Source organism: Chanodichthys erythropterus, chromosome 3 (assembly GCF_024489055.1).
Source record: "Chanodichthys erythropterus isolate Z2021 chromosome 3, ASM2448905v1, whole genome shotgun sequence".
Taxonomy (NCBI): Eukaryota; Metazoa; Chordata; class Actinopteri; order Cypriniformes; family Xenocyprididae; genus Chanodichthys; species Chanodichthys erythropterus.
In genome coordinates, this window is record NC_090223.1 from 57030908 (window position 1) to 57041719 (window position 10812).

Sequence of the window (10812 nt, forward strand, 5' to 3'; positions counted from 1 at the left end):
CAGTGGTCAACTTGTTCTGTTTCAGTTGTTTGAGCAGAACACAATCACCTGCTTGGATCATGCTGTCCACTGCTGCTGGTCTTTTGTCAGCAGCCCGTCTACCCTTTTCCTTTTCAACAAAATCTCTGTCGCACTGCAACATCTCCCACTGCAGATGAAACACTGCTTCTCACCTCTGGCAACTTAGTAAGGAGCTGATGACTGAACAATAACTCAGCAGGGCTTCGACCAGTAACAGAGTGTGGAGTGGAGCGATAGGCCAGCAAAAATGTGTACATTTCCTTACGCCAATCTTTTCCTTCAAAATGAGCTGCCCGTATGGCTTGGCACAGAGTTCTGTTCTATCTTTCGACCTCGCCATTTGCTTGAGGCCAGTATGGTGTGATGTGTCTGTGTTGAACTGCATGGAGCGCCAAGAATTCTTTGAATTCGGCTCCTGTAAATTGTGTGGCATTGTCAGAAACCATTGTCTCTGGAAATCCATGAGTGACAAATATTCAAGTCAAACACTTGACAATGTTGCTAGCCGTAATGCGGTGAAGCACACTCACCTCCACCCATCTTGAGTAATAGTCCGTTATGACCAGCAAATGCTCGCCTAAAGGAAATGGGCCACATGTATCAATGGCAACAATTTGTCAAGGTTTCTCTGGCAATTCAGTACATGTGACTGGAACAGGTCTGGGAGATGCCCCATTTATTTGGCATGCAGTGCAGGATCTGACTAGTTGCTCCGCATATTTATCAATTCCTGGCCACCATACTTTTGTAAGGAGGCGCTGTTTAATTTTGACAATGCCCTGATGCCCCTCGTGGGCCAACAGTAGAGTGCAGTATCTGGCTGCTTGAGGAATAATGATGCGATTCCCCCTTAGAATCAAATGGCCAATGCATGACAGTTCATCTTTGATGCGCATTAAATCAGGACTACATGAGCTCCAACAATTCTGCAGAATGCATTTCCTCAAACTGCACTGCGTTTCATCTGCTGCTGCAATTTCCTCTAATTCATGGGGTTTAAAAGCTTTAGGGACAGCATGCTTTGCAACAAAGTAAATGTGCTTGTCGTCACCTGTTGCAACTGGAGGTGGGTTCACAGTGAAACGAGAAAGTGAGTCAGCTGCATAAATTTACTTTAAAGGGCACCTATTATGCAAAATTCACTTTTACATGGTGTTTGACCATAAATGTGTGTTGGCAGTGTGTGAGCAAAACCACCCTAGAATGAGAAAAAAAACCACCCAGTGTTTTTTTTACAATCTCAATAATTCATAAGCACTGTCTCAGAACGCCCTGTTCTAAGATTGCGCTCACTGTGACGTAGAATTGCGCTAAGCCCCACCCACGTGGTTTGATTGACAATATGGTTTTGGCATAGACCCTGCTGTTGGTGATCTGTCAACCATCCTCCATTGTTTCAACGACAGCCAGTAATGTCTCCTAAGAAACATAAGTGTTCTGTTGTGGGATGTAATAATGAACATAGTAGTTTTCACTTACTTCCGACATCAGAGCCACTGAAAACGCAGTGGATGGATTTTATTTACGAAGGAAAGGCGCCACTCAAAATTCCAAAATATGTTTATGTTTGTGCGAATCATTTTTTGACTGACTGTTTTGAGAACGAGGGTCAATTCAAAGCAGGTCTTGCTTCAAAGTTAATCCTCAAGTGTGGATCGTTGCCTACTGTTCGCGATCCAACGCCACCTCCAGAAGAAGTAAGTGTATTTAATGTTTTTTGAGCAAATAGTAATTTCAGTCGATGTCAGCCAATTCAATAACAAATGCGTCTAAAGTTGTTGTCATCGTCGTAGAATGTCTGTGTATATAATTTAAACCTTGTTTGTATAGTGTGTATCCACATGTATATATTTTAAAGATATTGTATTAAAAACTGTGTATGTTTTCTGTAAAGACAAGACATCAAAATTGCTATGTTTATACAAAGGCCAGCACATCGACACGAAGCTGTAGAACGAGGGATATTGGCGTGCAGCAACAATTAACTTACAAATGTAAATAAATTAATACCTGTTCTATCTCCCTGCAGCATATATTTTCTGGTTCTGTAGCAATCTTCTCACATTTACCACATAAACACCTGTACGACAAGTAATGTCAACATAACGCAACCGTTCCCTCGCATAAATATAATTTCGTTTGTACTTAGCAAACATTATCACAGTATTTGTGTTTGTAGTTTAAAAAAATTGCTTGAACGTTATCACAGTGTGTGCGTGTGTTGCACATCCATAATTGCAAAGGGGACGCGATTAAAACTCTATAAGTACATAAATGTATCAAATAACCATTCAGAGACGTCCTGCTCCATTCTCAATTGTGTTTCTTCTGCCGGAGTCTCTTCATCATCGGGGTCTGATTCCGGTTCAAACATGTATGGCTGAATGCCATACAAAACAGCGGGTCTCTCAGTCTCAGCCATTCTGCTTCTACCGACTGTTTATTGCCATAGGTAAGCAAGTTACGCCCTCATCCAAAGGCAGGGCGGGGATATGCAGCTCATTTATATTTAAGGTGGTACACACCAAAACAGCTCTTCTTAAAACAGGCCCCAAAAATGACATTTTCAAATGGTTATAATAAATTAACTGGGGGGTATTTTGTGCTGAAACTTCACAAATACATTCTGGGGACACCCAAGACCAATATTACATCTTGTAAAAAGGGGCATAATAGGTGCCCTTTAAATTTCTAGGGCTGTAGCCTTAAAGCCTAGCACTCAATCCTGGCAAGCAGTTTCGACTTTGGTGAGTAAATCACCTCCAGTGGCTGGTGGTCAGCTATCACTGAAAATTCTTTACCGTAACAAAAACACATGGAACTTCTCGCAGACCCACACTATGGCAAGCGCTTCTCTTTCAGTCTGAGATTACCGCCTTTCCACATCCGTCAAAGCACGGCTGGCATAGTAGACTGGCTTGTATGCACCATCAGCTTGTGCTTGGGTCAGGATCGCACCAAGCCCTACTGGACTAGCATCGACGATCAACTGTGTGTCTGCCTCCTGGCTGTAATAAGCCATTGTTTGTGAACTTCCCAGTGCAACCTTCAATGCCTTGAATGCGGCCTGTTGGTCTTTCCCCCATGACCATTTACATGTTGACCTAGTGAAATGCCTCAGAGGTTCTGCAATAGTGACCAGGTTGGGAATGAATAGACCACAATAATTAACCAAGCCAAGGAAACACCTCACCTTAGTTGCATTCTCTGGCTGTCGATTGTTTTGCACTGCCTCCACTTTAGACTGTGCTGCCCCAACTCCATTCTTTGAAAGCACATGGCCCATGAATTCCATCTCAGTCATCCTGAAAACACACTTATCTTTTAGTGTCAGCTGCTTCTTTTGCAATCATAGTTCAAAAGAAAAAGAACTACTAACTAAAATATTCCAATACGCTGATGATACGACAATTGTGGTTGAAAATATAGAAAGCGTAAAAGAAGTGATGTAAAAAAAAAAAAATGAAATGCTATTGTGAGGGTTCAGGTGCAAAAATAAATAAAGAAAAAATGGTATACGTGAAGTTTGGAAGGACAGAGGTTTTAACAGGGGTTGTTAAGTTCATAGAGGTACAAGAAATGAAGCCGTTGATATGTGATATGAGACACTGGGAGGGATGGAAAGGAGACTGATTTCTTGGAGAAACAGGTTAAGTTTGAAAGGGAAAATGTAAACATGTTAATGTTATAAAAAATGTGGTACAAATTACAGGTGATGTCACTGCCAAACTGGGTTTTTAGAAGAATAAAAAAAAAAGTTTTGTTTCTCCAAAACACACTGGCCACAATTATTGGCACCCTTGTATTCAAAAACTTTTGCAACCTCCTTTTGCCAAGATAACAGCTCTGAGTCTTCACCTATAATGCCTGATGAGTTTGAAGAACACCTGACAAGAGATCAGAGACCATTCCTTCATGCAGAATCTCTCCAGATCCTTCAGATTCTAGCTCCATGCTGGTGCTTCTTCTCTTCAGTTCACTACACTCATTTTCTTTAGGGTTCAGGTCAGGGGACTGAGATGGCCATGGCAGAAGCTTCATTTTGTGCTCAGTGACACAATTGTGTTGGTTTTGATGTTTGTTTTGTATCATTGTCCTGATGGAAGATCCAACCATGGCCCATTATTGGATTTCTGGCAGAAGCAGTCAGGTTTTGATTTTTTATCTGTTGGTATTTGATAGAATCCATGAATCTGAACAAGATGTCCAGGACCTCCAGCAGAAAAATAGTCCCACAACATTAAAGATCCAGCAGCATATTTAACAGTGGGCATGGGGCACTTTTTATCCATGTGTGCACCAAACCCATCTGGTGGGTTTGCTGCCAAAAATCTCTTTTTTTAGTTTCATCTGACCATAGAAGCCGGTCCAGTTTGAATTTCCAGTCGTGTCTGACAACTGAATATGCTGGAGATTGTTTCTGGATGAGAGCAGAGGATTTTTCTTGAAACCCTCCCGATAAACTTGTGGGGATGTAGGTGTATCATTTTTTTTAGGCTTTCTGAGACTCAAGACTCAACTAATCTCTGCAATTCTCCATCTGTGATCCTTGGAGAGTCTTTGTCAACTCAAACTTTCCTCCTCACTTCACATTAGGATGATTTAGACACATGTCCTCTTCCAGGCAGATTTGTAAAATGTTTAGTTGATTGGTTAATTGGTCCTCATGTTTATATTCCTGTGGAACAAGAAGTCATTGCTGGACAATTTTATGCTCCTAGTCACCCTGGTTGACCTGGTTGAAATGTAAATATGAATGGGAATATACTTCAGAGATATTTTACTAGAGGTGCCAATAATTGTGGCCAACATGTATTGGAGAAAAACATTTATTTCATAATCTGAGTTTCCCCTCATTTTCAATCGTTTTACTTCGATGAAAGGTTCGAATTTTGTGAATTTTTGAATGAAAGATCAAAAGGATAAACAATGCAGATTTATTTTCACATCAACCTTTGCTCATTTACTAAGGGTGCCAATAATTGTGGAGGGCACTGTACATGAGCAAGACATCGATTTTAAGAAGTGGCTACAAGTGGGGATTGTAAAAGTGAAAAATGTTTTATGGGAGTTGAAAGAGGGACTTTTACCGCGTGATTATGGATGCAATGGAGGAGGAGGAGAAGGAGGATTTTAATGTGATGGTTTAAAAAAAAAAAAAAAACAGTATGAAGATGTCAAGAAAGCAATACCAAGGCAATGGCTAGATGAGATTAACAAGAAGGGAGAAAGAGAAAACAAAATGGTGTTTTTAAAATGTAAAGAAACTGTGAAAATTTACTATGAGTTTTTTATAAATGGAGTTTAAAAAAAAAAAAAAAAACTGTTGCCAACCAGATCTGGTTAAGACATTTGGAGAAAGAGACATTTGGAAGAATAGAACATGGAAATGGTTGGATTTAGATTTAGAATGTTTTGACTATTTTATCAGACAAAATGTTATCTCTACAGAAATGAGATTGGGCATTTGTTTCCTTCTGCATTATACACAATGTAAAGTCTGTAAAAAAGAAGATGAAGGTATTTTACATTTGTCTTTATTATGTGAAAAGCTCAACCCAATTTTTAATGAACTGAAAAGAAATTGTCAAAGAATTAAGAGAAAATGAAGAGGTTGCTGACTGGAAGAGATTTTTTATGCTGGGAATGACAGAGAACAAAGAAAATAAGAAACTTGTGAATTGCAATATGGAAAAGAAGGAATGTAGTCAGAAACAGAGATTTTACACTTAACTTATGGGAGCTTTTTAAACGGATGGTAGAAAATTATGGGGAAATGTTAAACAATTATTTTAAATTGGAAAACAAGATGGGGGATTTTTATAAAAGTTTGACAAAAGATGTTATATGTATTTTTAAACAAAAGCACTTTTACATGCTAGGAGAAGATGAAAGTTTGTTTTAGTTTCAGGGTTCAACTTGTGTTATGAAGGTGTTAAAAGGATACGTATGTGATGTGAATTTTATATGTTCTTTTAACAACAACATTTAATGGCGATTTTAGTTTGAATATGTGATGAATGTAATTCTAGTCTAAAAAAAATGTTTTGTATTGACTGAAATTTCTAATTAAAAAAAAAAAAAAAGCATGCCCGATCTTGTCTGATCTCGGAAGCGAAGCAAAGTCGGGCCTGGTTAGTACTTGGATGGGAGACCGCCTGGGAATACCAGGTGCTGTAAGGTTTATGTTTTTTCAAAAAATAAATAAAGTGTGTCTGAATGTCTTAAATAGCCCACTCCTTGATGCAGGTTTCACTTATGGCCATACCACTTTGAGGGCGCTATTGAGTGTGAATTAAGTAGTTTGGCTGCAATTTGGAGAGGAAGGCTCTCCGCCATTTTGTGTATTTTTTTTTTTTTTTTTTGGTAAGTTTTTTTTTGTTTTTTTTATAAAACCACCCAACAGCAGTATTTTGCTGGATGGAGGGTGGTTAAACCTTTTTCTTTTTTCTCTTTTTACGGAGGGATATATATGGATTATGACCCAGGACTGGCTGGAGAGACACGGATGGTTAACGACACTGGACTGGTTAAATGACTACAAGCTGAAAATAGAGAAAAAAAAGAAAAAAAAAAAAGAAAAAAAAATCAAGCAGCAAGCGATAAGTTAGTTAATATTTAAATATTTAAAGGAAATATTTAAAAGAAGCTACGGCGATTGTGAACGTTGAGAATGTGAATGAAGTGAGAGTGGAGGATATTATTAAAGCTGTAACAGAACAATGTGGACATGGAAAAATTTTTGCATTAAGACCAAGACAAGGTTAAGAATATGAACTGACAATGGAAAAGGAGGAAACGTGATAAACTGATTGAAAGACTGAGAGTTAAAGGAGTGATGTGAAAAATTTGCAAAACCGAGATTATGTTGTTTCCTTCATGCACCTGCCCGTCTACCTGGATGATGAAAAATTTTTAGAAAAGTGGATCGGGAGTTGATCCCATGTCTAAAATTAAGAGGAGATGCTACCCAGGCACCGATATTGAAAATGGAACACGGTTCCTAAAGGTCCGGTTCCCCAAGAAAGTGGCATCGTTGCCGTACAGCACAAGGTTAGAGACAGCCGAAGAGCAACAGTACTTTCGGGTGATGCACAGCCATCAAGTGAAGACTTGTAGGCTGTGCATGAGCCCGGATCACCTGCTGAAGGACTGCCCAAACTTCATGTGCTACAAGAGATGAAATGTGGGAGCAACTAGTAATGGATATAGAGAGGAGGTTAAATTCTTGGAAATTAAAAACTTTAAACTTGAAGGGGAAGGTTTTAATATTGAATGTTTTAATGGTTTCTAAACTTTGGTATATTTTATGTGTGTCTGAAATGCCATTATGGACAGAACAGAGGTTTAAGAAATGTTTTCTTGACTTTTTATGGGAGGGGAAAACAGCGAAGACTGCACACAACATGATTTTAGGGGTGGTGGAAAAGGGGGACTTAGCATTTTTTCGTTGTTCCACATCCATTAATCTTATGAGAGTGAAAATTGTTAAGAAATAGCTAAATGAACAAAAGTGGAAGAAAACAATGAAATATTTTTTAAATAAATGTGGTGGTTTTAACATGGGAGATGGAATTTATAGAGAAATTTTTAGTGCCTGGGTTAAGTTTTTAATGAAAATTGAGTATGATCTGCATGGGAGAGAAAACATTTTAAATCAACGTTTGTTCTAAAATAACATTTTAAAACAAGGGAAATTTATTTATTTATTTATTTTTTAAATGGATGGAAGTAGGGATAACGAGAGTGAGAGATGTTTTGTATGAGTTCAAAGAGGGGTTTTTACCGACATAATATACTGTGGATGCAATGGAAGTAGCAAAAGAAGAATACAGCAAACAAGAAATAACAAACAAATATAAAACCATCAAGAACGCAATACCAAAAGAGTGGATTAAAAGAATAGAGTGCATGGAAGAAGAGCAAAAAGACAAAAACATTTGTCAAATTGGGAGAAAAATTGTGTGATTTTAAAGAATGTACCGAAAAAATTATTTTATTTTTAGAGATAGTGTTTTTAAAGAACAATTGCAAATAAGTACTGGATGGAAAAATTCAAAGATTTAAAAGAGTGTATATGGAGAAACATGATGAGAAAATGTGTGGAGACAAAGTTGGAATGTTTGTAGTATTTTATAAGACATAAAGGGGCGGTTTCCCGGACAGGGTTTAAATCAAGCCAGGATAGGCCTTAATCTAGAATAGTTAATCATGTATTTCTGAAAACACAAGTCATGGCTTTCTGAAACAGATTAAGTACAAATTACTAAAACCTGGAATCCAGACTTAAAATAAACTAGATTAATTTAAAACCAACTGTGCTAATCTGAATTAGCATGGGAGAGGTTGCCTGTAAAACATGGAATGAACCAAGAAAAGCTTAAAATTGCATGGAACTGAGAAGCAAATCCAAGGAAAACGATGGCAGCAGAAAAAGACTGCAATCTCAAAAAAAAAAAAAAAAAAAAAAAAAATTTACTAAACAAGAGACAGTTCTTTTAAAAAAAGCAAAATACATCAGCTGTGAAAAAAAGGAATGCCTGGAAATCTGTTTGTAATAAATTCTATTTAAAAAGGTGAATTATATATATAATAATCCTATGATTATTAATGCTTTTGTTTTATCTTCACACTATTTACACACGTGATAATCTGTGTTGGCAGTCTAGAAATTATACTGGTTTGATCCAAAGCACTATCATAGTTGGTTGCTTAATTATATTTATATATATATATATATATATATATATATATATATATATATATATATATATATATATAATATTTAAATAAAAAAATTTTTTAGCAGGTCCTCAACCCAAGCACAAGCTCTACACTTCACCACAATGGTAATCTCTAACATATAAACTAACATATCAAAAACTTTTACACAATAGAACATTGAACAGTAAAACGTCTCTCCATATTCTCATCTTTCTAAAAAATGCATAAAATAACCCTTTTTCAACATTTACTCTCCCACTTCAGCCCGGTGCAAAGCATGATGGGAAGTGAAAGTCTTGTTTGATTGGTTACTTGACTGAAATATGTTATTTCAAAATGAAACATCAGGTGAGTTCTAGTAACAAAATCAAAATAAATTGAAAATAAATTGTTTAAATAAAGTGAACAGCATTTAAAACAAAAAACAAAAAAACAACTATTTTATTTATATATATATATATAATATACAGTTTATATCAATATTGATATATCCAAGTAATACATACGTCTTCTTTGAAACACATTAATCTGAAGTTAAACCTGAATCCTGGTAGGTTTAATTTAAGCCTCAGTTTAGTCCTGGAGTAGCTCTAGTCTTCCTCCAGGAAATCATCTTATTAAACTCTGGACTATACTAAGTCTAGGTCTATTTTAAACCATGACAGAGAAAGCAGATTTCTGTTAATCTGGTTTAAAGGGCCATTTTATTCTAGGACTAGGCTTAATCTCTGTCCGGGAAACTGCCCCAAAGTGTTTTTTACTGAATCTATTTTAAATAAAATTGGGATAGAACGAAATGCTCTGTGTAAAGTGTGCCAAGAAAGGGAAGAATGGATTTTACATATGTTTTATATTGTAAAGAATTGGAGGAATGTTTTAAAGAAATGAAAATATGTGTTTAAAGATTTGACTGGTATGGAATGGAACAGAGTGGTGATGTTTGGGTGGGAAAAGAAGTGTCAAAACAAAATGTATAAATCTGTGGGTAATGTTGATGAAAAGTGCAATATGAGAAAGAAGAATTGTGGCGAAAAAAGAGAAAATTGTGTTGGATGGTTGGACTGTGTTTAAAAGGAAAACAGAAGTGTACATGGAAAGACTTTATGTGTATTTTAAATGTGAAAATATGTTGCATGTTTTTTGCGTTTGTTGTGTTTTAAAAGATCTAATGTGGAAACTGCTGGAGAGTGAAGTAGATATCTGAATTATTTATGCAAATGTATGATGTATGGTAAATGTGGGATATGTGATGTAAAGGTGATTGTGTAAGAAAAACTTAAATTTTTATTGTATTGTATTTATTGATTGAAATTTCTTCATAAAAATAAAAAAAGTATGCCAGATCTCGGAAATTAAGCAGGGTTGGGCCTGGTTAGTACTTGGATGGGAGACTTCCTGGGAATACCAGGTGCTGTAAGCTTTATGTTTTTTTCTGAAAAAATAAAGAATGTCTTAAGTAGCCCACTCTTAGCTGCAGATTTCACTTACGGCCATACCACTCTGAGCACGCCCATTCTCGTCTGATCTCGGAAGCTAAGCAGAGTCGGGCCTGGTTAGTACTTGGATGGGAGACCGCCTGAGAATACCAGGTGCTGTAAGCTATGTTTTTTCATAAATAAATAAATAAATAAAGAGTGTCTGAATGTCTTAAATATAATGAATGTTGGTTTAAAGGAGATAAAAAGTATGAGATTACGATGAATCGCAGTAAAGGGGACCTATTATGCCCTATTTAACCAGATGTAAAATTAGTCTCTGATGTTCCCAGAGTGTGTTTGTGAAGTTTTAGCTCAAAATACCCCACAGATAATTTTTTATAGCATGTTAAAATTGCTACTTTTAGTGGTTGAGCAAAAACGAGCCGTTTCAGTGCGGTCCCTTTACATGCAAATGAGCTGCTGTGCTTGGCCTAAGAGGGCAAAGCTTCACGAGCTGATTCTACAGTGTCAGGATTCAGTCAGGACGCACTATAATGTCAAAAATATGCTGCATGGAGATAGAACAGTTATAGTTTAGTTCAATTATGGTTATAACTTATATTACCTTCTTGTTTTTAATCCACTATAT

The 10812-nt window shown here is 36.7% G+C and overlaps 1 non-coding gene across 1 annotated transcript; it reads left to right on the plus strand.

The window, feature by feature from the left end:
* The first annotated feature begins 10227 nt into the window (after nt 1-10227).
* On the plus strand, nt 10228-10346 carry LOC137018193 (5S ribosomal RNA). Its single transcript, XR_010894844.1, has one exon. It is a non-coding gene; the product is annotated as a 5S ribosomal RNA (ribosomal RNA).
* Nucleotides 10347-10812: the final 466 nt, after the last annotated feature.